Raw genomic sequence first — 10951 nt, 5'->3', positions numbered from 1 at the left:
TTAAATGTCTCTGCTATCTGTAACGTACTTTTAAATGTGTCACTTATCTCCACCGGACAGAGCCATACAGTGGCGAGAAATTGTAGTATATGCACATATACTACAATTTGTGCACCATAAACCTGATAGCAGCCTGTTCCTTCTTATTGGGTACTTAAAGGAGCTATACGTAAGAAATGTATGTAGAATAATCATAAAATGGGACAATGTGTCACCAGAGACTAAGGAATTGTGTTAATTTGTGCAATAGTTTGGCCAGAATATTCACATTTAAACATTTTATTTTTTGCAGCATGCAAATAATAATGTTTATTTTGATTTTGTGTTTTGGCCTGTTGCTCCGTTCACTGTTATCTCCTAATCACCAAGTCAGGAGCATTTCAGCTTCATCCAGGTTGCCAGTTCCCACTGAGCTGCAGCTACAATAAACATTATGGATGATGTCTAACATTAAAAGACTTCGCTATGACTCTCAAATACGTCTTGACAAAAGCAGAAACAAAAGCAGGATCTGCACAGGAGGAGATTTGTCTTTTAAAGATGGAGATGGCAGAAAGAGAGGAAGCTCATTTTCTCCTGGATACACACCTACTGTAGCTTTGTGCACAATAATCTGTTTTCCCAGTGCATGTATACAGCTTTATCCGCTTCATTTCCTTCTGTTGTGTGAGTGAGTCTCGGGGTACCAGAGCCACAAAGCTGGAGCAGGGCAGAGGTTAGTGCGTGGCTAATATCTGGCAACCTCGAGTCTATAGGAGGAGAGGGGAAACAATGCTCTGCAGCTACAGTTTTGGCCACAATTTTACATTCAGCTCCTTTAAAGAGTTTTATTGTTGATTTTTTTTACTAGAAATGGATGAAAGTATACAACCTGAATGAGTTTATGTCATAACAGCTTCAGAAACTCCCCTGCAGTCTTCTCATGTGTTCATTATAACAGTTTGTAGTTACTGTTGTTTCTCTTCTTCTTCATCTTTTCATTTTCCATGAACTAGGCCTAATCTAGTTATTATTATTTATAGGAATGCATTGCAACATTCAGCTGAAACTAAATGATTTTCTTCCAGAGCTTAGCAACGGCCAAAACTTGCAGAAATAAAAGTAAAATTTGAAAATCACTCTCATTTGATGGTTTGTTTAGCTCCAGTTGAATGTATGAAAACAGTTTTCTATGGATTTTTTTCCCGAACACATTGAGATTGTGTTACAAAGTGATCAAGTGAGCTGCTGCAGAGAGGAGGAAAGATGCAGTAACCTGAAACTGTAGTAGTGAAAAAGAGTAAGGGAAAGTACGTGAAAGAGCTGATAAGTGTTATCCTCCAACTGTCGGCTGGAGCAATCAAATGAGCCGGTAGAGGAAACCATGGTAACACATGATGGGCTGTATCCTCAGGTGTGTGTGTGACTCTGAAGTGAATATAAGGAGAGGTTCTCCTCTGATCCACCAGGCTTCACTCTTCTCTCTGCAGAAGGTAAGACCTCCACCTCCACCTGACTGATGCTTTTACTTTATCATAGTGTTTTACTTTAATATGCTGAAATTGGTCCAAACCGATACTTATTGAAACTCTGGTTGATATTATTGCATTTTCATTTGATTTAGTTAAGTGATCCCACAGTTTAGACCTTGATTCTCTAAGTGTTTTCATATAACATTCATTTAGACTACCAGTCAAAAGTTTGGACACAGTGGTTTTTCTTCATTTTCATTACTTTCTTCGCTGTAGATTCAAACTGAAGACATCGAAACTATGAAGGAGCACATATGGAGTTATGTAGTAAACTAAACAGTGCAGAATATGTTTTATATTTGAGATTATTTGAGGTACAAGTAGCAGTATTTTTGCTTTGATGACAGCTTTTTGCTCACTCTTGACATCTTGTCATCAGCTTCATGTTGGCTGTTTTGTTTTCAGCATCTTATAGCTGGGCTTAGGTCAGATGACAGATAACACTTTGGTTTTAATGATTAGTGATGATGAGAAAACTGTCACTGTCAGCTGCACATCTGTCATCAGTTCTGCTCTAAACAGCGACATCACGTTGGATATAAACCCACTGCTTTAGACCGATTGTGCATGCTTTAGTCACACGGAGAAGCTCGTCCCTCCTGCAGAGATCCAAACCCATGTGTAAATGTCAGCTATATTATGTAAATACCGACAGCAGCACCGTTTGTCCAGAAAATTATCCAGACTGGTCCAGTTTAGTCTTACCTACTGGTTATTGGCACTCATCCCTACTGAGGAGGACTTTTTAAGTTTATACACCTGTGCTGTCGTCCCGTGGTACATGAGAGGGAGTAGAGCTCTGACTTTGTCTGTAGAAGATTCAAAGATGAAACATGACTTTATTTTTTATCGTGTTCTCCTCTGTCAGTTCTCCACTGTTGCCACCATGAGGAACCTGATCCTGGTTGTACTGCTCCTTAACCTGGTGCTCACGCTCCCAGAGGTTGATGGGAAAGCAGACGTACGTTTTTATTAAATTTTTTGTTAATTTGTTTTGTTTTTGCTTCTTTTTTTTGCACGCCAACCAAAAATGTAATTACATTGATATGTTTTCTTTCAATTTCAGTGGCCTATAGATCTTGAAAGAGAATAATGAAAGAGTTAGGGTTTAGGTTAGGATCAGACTATGGCTGACACAGCAACTAACTTACAATTATATTTAAACGTATCACGTTTTTGTCATAATCCTTCATTTAATAATGTTACAATTAACCCAGTCTCCACTAACAGTGTTTTATTTACAGTGATATGTACAATAGAGATGAGAGAGATGCAACTTCAGCTGAAAACTGTTGTTCAATGAACAAAAAACCGAAAACATGTTGTCGACTAACTACCATCATCATACCATAAAGGTGATGGACTCTTAAGAAAGGCTGGAATCAAAATGTTATATAATAAAAAGCACTTATGCAATGCAAAATCTATTTACTGTAATCTTTTTGATGTTTTTCTGCAACAAAGTGGAGCCATGATACCGTGTTCACCAGAACCCACAATTGTTCTAATGTTTTCTGTTCACTCCATCTTTGAATGCATCTCATTTGTAGATCATGACAGCAGTGATGTGCAAACTGATGTCGGCTGATAAGCTACCAGCTGGATGTGCTAAACTCCTCAAGAGGGAGGAGTCGAACCAGAGGAGCGGAGCAGAGACGGACTGATGACGACTGTACGTCCTCGTCCAATCGTCCTGCTGCAAAGACCGACCTGTTGCTGCTCTCTTCAAGTCTTCTTAAAAAATAAAATACTGATTTGGAACTGTTCATCTGTTGTCTCTGATGGTTTTGTTATAAATACATAGTACACTCACTGAACACTGACACACTCGTGGCAACAATGCACACTGAACTCTGTGGCTTCAAACAGCTTATAGATAAACAACAGTCAGACATCACACAATGAAATGGTGCATGAATTAAGCAGTATAATATTTATTATTATATGAACTGTGGTCATTCTACTACTGTATATGACACAATACAGTTAGAATAAGATCCTCGGGCCAAAAGGGAAAAAGTAAAGTCTGGTGAAGCTTGTGGAGCTGTAATGTGTTACCTTAAAGTCAATATATAAGTATAAAATAAGTTAAACAACATAAGAACACAAGAAATAAGTATATTCTAACTATTTAGATCAACACATAATAACATAAATGGTGATTATTAATGACATAATAACACAGCTCACACTCAGTCTTTAAAGGTGGCATAACTTTCTTTTCATTGGTCTTGTTGTTTTCAGGCTTATATGTCTTTTCTCATAAAAAATGCCACCACAAGATACTCAAACATTATAAAATATAAATGTCTTTTTTTGTACACACACTTTGTGTTGACAGAGACAGTGGAGAATTAAAGCCATCATCTTGTCTGGTGATACTTTTGCATGTTTAACAGTCACTGAAAGATACTGAACTACCTCCTCCCTTTATTCTGACATTTCTGCCTCTTCTCCTCGATAGAGATGCAAAAACAGACGGTAGCTACTGTACATCTCAGTGGCATCTGCTGCCCCCCCGTCTTCCCCTATGGTATGAACGAATAAGAACATGGAAATATGAGAACTATATTAAACCACAACAAGGAAACAATATTTGGGGGAGACAGGGGATGGTTGTATTATGGGTTACAGTTGTAACTGTAACTTCCAATTTCTCCAGTCAGGAACAAGTTATGAATCATCTGACTCTCTTCCATATTGTGAGGATGTATCACCCTGTAGACACAGACAGTTTCAGAAGGAAAAAACTCATTTTTATGTAAAAAAAAAAAAAAAAAAAAAAGAAGAAGAAAAAAGTGTTTGCTCGAACTTCAACTTTTAAGAGTTGTTAGATTTGTTTGTATTTTCTCTTGTGACTCCTCACATTAACCTCATGACTTCTCATGCAAGCTTCATTTACAGTACTACAGTGTCCATCAGACTTGTAGAATGAGTTAGAAATATATACAACCTATATATTGAGTCAGTGATTTTATTTAAACATCATTCTGCATTTTTTTCAAAAGGTAAAAGTCCTGTAATTATGGAAACTCTATTACACGTCATATCATTTAAAAGAAATAGAAAAGCACATATAATTTTAAACAGGAGCAACTACAGATATCGTTTTATCTGGACACTAAAAGAAGTGTGAGCCCTGTGTGTAAATGAGTGTGTGATTTCACAGCTCTGCACCAGGTCCTGCTTTGCATATATTTCTTTTCATACAACCACTAAACCAGTTTGCACAGTTCACACACAGAGCTCCCTGCATGAAGACAATTCATTGAATTTGAATTTAAATGTCTTTGTTATCGCAACAGACTTTTAAAGGTGTCACTTATCTTCACCGGACCGAGCCATACAGTGGCAAGTAGACGTGCACCATAAACCATTCCTTCTTAATGTGAACTTAAAGGTAAGAAATGTATGGAAAATAATCCTAAAAATCACAAGATATGTCACCGGAGACTCTGATCCAGCTGGCAATAGACGATCTCTGTATCGTCTTATCCCTGTATGCTTCACAGGGAGGACACAAACATAAGATTTCTTTATATATATACGTATATTGTTGTATACAAACTTTCAATATGACTGCTGTTAACAAAATAAAAAAAGAGACAGTGGAGAATTGAAGCCATTTTCTTGGCTGTTAAAACCTTTGCATGTTTAACAGTCAGACGGTAGTTACCGTACCATACATCTCAGTAGCGCCCGGTCCACACCACCCCACACATGAGCAACAGCATGAATGAATGAGGAACAAAGAAATATCAAAACAAAACAAAACAAGGAAATGATACGAGGGAGACCAGGGATGGTTGTAAATGTTTTTTTGTGTGTGTCTATGTAGATAACGTTCATGCACGTTGCCACTTGCCAGTGCTAATGTTTTAGTTGTTAGCTATAATAGTTCATGGCTACACGGGTCTGGGTTGGTTATAACAACAATGAATATTAAGTTAACCCACTGCAACCAAAAATGTAATTGCATTTGCATTCATATGTTTTCTTTCAATTTCAGTGGCCTATAGGTCTTGAAAGAGAATGATTTAGGTTAGGATCAGACTATCAGTAACTAACACACTTGTTTCATTCAAAAAGCACAGATTAAAAACTGGTATCGGTATTATCCTGACCCCTTAAAACCAGGTCATGTTCCCCTTAAACCCTGCTCATACCTGCACATATGTCATCATTTATTTTAAGAGTTGTTTGTTTGTATTTTCTCTTGTGACTCCTCACATTAACCTCTCTGGCTTCTCATGCAAGCTTCATTTAAAGTACAACAGTCCATCAGACTTGTAGAATGAGTTAAACATATATACAGTATATATATGTTGAATCAGTGATTTTATTTAGACAGCATTCTGCACAAAGTCCTGTAATTATGGAAACCCTATGTAAAAGAAATAGAAAAGCACATACATGTGTGAAACAGGAGCAACTACAGATATCGTTTTATCTGGACACTAAAAGAAGTGTGAGCCCTGTGTGTGTAAATGAGTGTGTGATTTCACAGCTCTCCACCAGGTCCTCCTTTGCATATTCTTTCTTTTCATACAACCACTAAACCAGTTTGCACAGTTCACACACAGAGCTCCCTGCATGAAGACGATTCATTGAATTTGAATTTAAATGTCTTTTTTATCGTAACAGACTTTTAAAGGTGTCACTTATCTCCACCGGACTGAGCCATACAGTGGCGAGAAATTGTAGTGTATGCGCACCATAGACCTGATAACAGCCTGTTCCTTCTTAATGTGAATTTAAAGAGTTGTATTGTTTTTTCCAAGTAGAAATTAATGAAATGAAACAATCTAAGTGAATTTATGTCAAAATAGCTTCAGAAACTGTGCTGCAGTTTTCTCATTTCTTGTAACAGTTTGTAGTGAGTGTCAATTCTATTCTTCTTCTTCCTCTTCTTCTTTTCATTGTCCATGAGCTAATCTGCAGCTATTATTATTTACAGAAATGCATTTGCAGAAAAGCATTTCTCCCAAAGCTTAGCATCGACCAAAATTTCCATAAATAATTATAGAATTTGTCACTTTGAAATCATGTTAAAACATGATCAGAGCTACAGAGAGGAGGAAAGATGAGATGCAGTAACCTGAAACTGTTCCAGGTTCAGCTGGTTTTCACTGCTGCTGTTTTAGAAGCTGACTTATAACATGAAAATAAAATGGTAGACTAAACTAAACTGATGCAGTGACTGAGATCTCACTGAATGGGAACGGAAATATTTCATAATTATAAACAATGTGTGCTATAAGGGAAAGTACGTGAAAGAGCTGATAAGTGTTATCCTCCAACTGTCGGCTGGGACAATCAAATGAGCCGGTAGAGGAAACCATGGTAACACATGATGGGCTGTATCATCAGGTGTGTGTGTGACTCTGAAGTGAATATAAGGAGAGGTTCTCCTCTGATCCACCAGGCTTCACTCTTCTCTCTGCAGAAGGTAAGACCTCCACCTCCACCTGTGCTGTGTTGTGTTGTGTTCAAGGTCTCGGTCTGGAGCGGGACTTGGGAGTTTTTTCTCGAGACCAGCTGCACTGACAAATGTCTCTCTCTCTGTCACTCACTCATTTTGGTTTATGTGATGTGATTCAATAACTTTAAGATGCACTTGTGTGCAACCATCTCAAAAACTTGATTGCACCAAAAAAGGGAGACTTGAGCAGGTGCTGTGCTGTGTTCTTCTGTTCAGTACAACTTTGTTTCAATTAAATCAGTGAGGAAGGTAAGACCTCCAACTTCACCCGTCTGAGGATGTTTTACTGTAGAGCTGTGGTACAGGTGAAGTCTCATTGTAATTTTGACTGTGTCTGTAGGAGATTTAAAGATTAACATGGTTTTATTTTCTGTCATGTTCTCCTCTGTCAGTTCTCCACGTTGCCACCATGAGGAACCTGATCCTGGTTACATTGGTCCTTCAGCTCGTACTCATACTCACAGAGGCTCAAGAGGTACTGTATGTAAGCAGTTTGCGAGCTCAGATTAGCCGTTTTAAAATCCTCTGTTTCTTCCAGTTCATCCATCACTGGATAGTTGTGCTGTTCTGTAATTAACATTTAGTTGGTTAAAAATAAAAAATAGCAATAAGTCTGTTTTTTCCCACAGTACCAATTTGGAGATATAATTTCATATAAAAGGGGATGTGGATGCTCCATCTACAAGCACTTTGCTATTTATGTGGGTGATGACAACATTCAGGGCAGAAAAACAAACCCTAGTCACAACGTTTTTCAACGCACTGGTACGTACATGTATGATAATAAAAATGATAACATATTTGCAGACATCATTGCTGATGATTATTGATTAACCTGCTCCTGATGTTAACACTGACCAGTCAATCATATCACTATGAATACTTTCTTCCTTCTTGCAGTGTATTTACATTCAATGTTTCTAAAATTTTACTGTCATCATCACTGTAGGTATAAAACCCTTAGGTCACTGTCAGTTCGGTAAACTTGAAGCTGGTGGTAAAAAGGACAATTACTTAGATAAATATAAAAAATACCAAGAGGAAATAATCCAACCCGGTCACGCTCAGAGAGTGAGAGAGCGCATTATAGGATGGTTGGACAACTGTACAGCTTATAACGTCCTCAACAATAACTGTGAACACCTCGCTACCCATGTGCGCTATGGAGTCACGGTTTCAGTGCAGGTATGTGGCACATTAAATATTTTCCTGTCACTATGCTTATTTATGATCGGGCCTACTTCAAACGTCACAAATGTCACATTTTCATATAATGTTAGTACTGTTTAGTTCTACCAATATTCTAACATTATTATTAAGACAACAACTCAGTTTGAAAATGTGTGCGTTTCCAGCTGTTGTTTAGCTCATGAACATTTAAAGGAATTAATGCAAAAATAATTCTTCTGTGAAGTGGAACCACATAAGCTGCAATAAGCTACAAACACAATACTGTATTAACCAGAACCCACAAACAATGTAATGTTTCCTGTTCACCCACTTGAAATGCATTTCATTTGTTCTGCTCTAAGGAGAAGATGCTTGCTGCATATGTCTGCAATTCCAAGGGTAAACTAAGGAAAAGGGCTGCATCATGTCCTGATTACGACAAGATGGTGGAGGAAAACATAAGGAACGCAGAGATTCAAAGTGCGTGTGTGTTATCCACCAAGTGTCCTGTTAAGGCTGGTTAGAGAGCTCCAGCTTCACCTGTTGTTGCTGTTCTTCTTCTGTGCTTTGTTCAAGTCACAGTCTTTTTAAAAAATAAAATCCTGAGCAACAACTGTTTATTCTGTTGTCCCTGGTGGTTTTATTGTAATACACAGTACACTCACTGAACACTGACACTTAGACTTACACATTATAAAACTGCTCTAGCAGTGCAGGGTGTGTATGTTAATATATATTCAGATTATTCATCATTAAACATTGAATTACCTATGACTTCAAACTGTTAACAGATACATAACAGTCAGACATCACACAATTAAATCATCCAAGAAACAATAATAATCATATAAACTGAGGTCATACATTTATGATTCAGTGAAGGAGTGAAGCTTGTGGAGCTGTAATGTGTTACATTAAAGTCAATACGCAAGTGTAAAATAATAATAAAAAGCTCCTTTGTGTGAAAATCAGTAAGCAGTAGCTTCTCTGAGCCACACGTCATGTGATGGGAGCGACTGACTGACACTTTATATTTCCACCTCCACCGAGTTTCCCACTGTGTTTGCATGTGGTTCAGGATGACTGATGACATCATCAGAGTCCCAGACTGTGGTGTGCAAGCTGCTGCCAGGGGGGTGCATGACATGAAAAGGGTAATGGCAACACCATGGTGTTATAATACATAAATAAATGAATAAACAATACATTATTTCAAATGGGGTAAATGGTACAATTCAAGAAAATAATTTGTAAACCTGAATTTAAAACATTTTAAATTAAAATTAATTAATATTTAATTTTTTAATGTGTCGGGCATTGGGGGTGCATTAGTGGGTCGGAAAGTAAAAGAAGGTGCACAGCCTAAAAAGTCTGGGAGAGAGAAAGAGAGCTTCAACACCCTCTTGTGGAGACTGAAAAAACATGCCAGCTCCATCATACTGAGTGAAGCATCCTCCTTCCCTTGACAATCCCCTCTGATCCCTGGTTGGTTCACAGAGAGGACACAAAGATACTAACTCAAACATAATAAAATACATTTATATGTCTTTATTTTTTAATATATTCTTTGTTTTACAGAGACAGTGGAGAATTGAAGCCATTATCTTGGCTGTTGATACTTTTGCATGTTTAACAGTCACTGAAAGATACTGAACTACCTCCTTCCTTTATTCTGACATTTTGCCTCTTCACCTTGATAGAGACAAAACTGTGGTGCATACTGGGATTCTTCACCTGACTGACTCATAAGTCCTGAGTTTTCATGTATGGGCTCAGTTTCTTTCATTAAATATCAAAAAGCTGGGTGGTTACTTTGGAGGACGGTCTGAAGATGCAGTTGCAGCAAATTTGGTATCAACTGAGCAAAAATTGTGGAAGAAGAAAAGTTTAATAAGTTTTACAGTTATTGGAAAAAATCAGTGTGATGGACTTCATAATTTACACTGGATTTAATTGTACAAAAGTTTCTACAGTATTGGGGTGACATTTTGGTGAAGGTTGCAAAACTGTGGCACGTATGGCTGATTTGTTAGAAATGTTCAAAGTCTTTAAATTTAGACGTATATCGTCCTTATTGTGCTGGGAGTTGGGCATGGGACTGGAGCTTTGTGCAAAGTTTGGAGAAGAAGAAGGTATACCTACTGGTAAAAACAAACAAACAAACAAACAAAAATATTCGACAGTGTGGTTAACAATCATTGTTAAAACTTGATCAATCCATTCAGAGATAAAATAAATCCAGAACATACCAAGGATTTAAAATAAGAACACAGAAACTGAGGTCCAAACCCAGTCGACATGAAGGAGATGGTGCATGATTATGATACGTTGTCCAGAATGAAACTTACTCAGAATGAATCATAAAAAAAGAAAACTCCAAACAAAGGCGAAACTCTATACAACAGACGCCGCACTGTCCCAGAGGAGACAATAGGTGAGGTGATGGAGACACACACAGATGAAGATGCAACAGGTCGTCTCCTCTCTTTTCCACCATTGCTGCCTGGCCACTAGGTGGCAGCACAAGGTCCTGTACTGATGTTCAGCAGGAGGAGGAGGGAGGTTCAACAGAGGAGGCAGCCTAAAGACAATTTAGTGTCCAGCTGAAATCATCTGTCTGTAACTGCAACAGACACTGAATCACAGACAAGAAGAAGTGAGTTCATTGTCAGACCTCTGCCCCTCCCTGACCTTGCATGTGAATTTGCATGGCTGTGTGAAGAAGTGTGTAGGCATCGTAGCCAGAAAACTTTATTTTTTCCTCCTAGATTTTTAGTCTATATTTGAA

The sequence above is a fragment of the Trachurus trachurus genome (assembly GCF_905171665.1).
Source record: "Trachurus trachurus genome assembly, chromosome: 16".
Classification (NCBI taxonomy): domain Eukaryota; kingdom Metazoa; phylum Chordata; class Actinopteri; order Carangiformes; family Carangidae; genus Trachurus; species Trachurus trachurus.
This window is presented reverse-complemented; position numbering follows the sequence as displayed.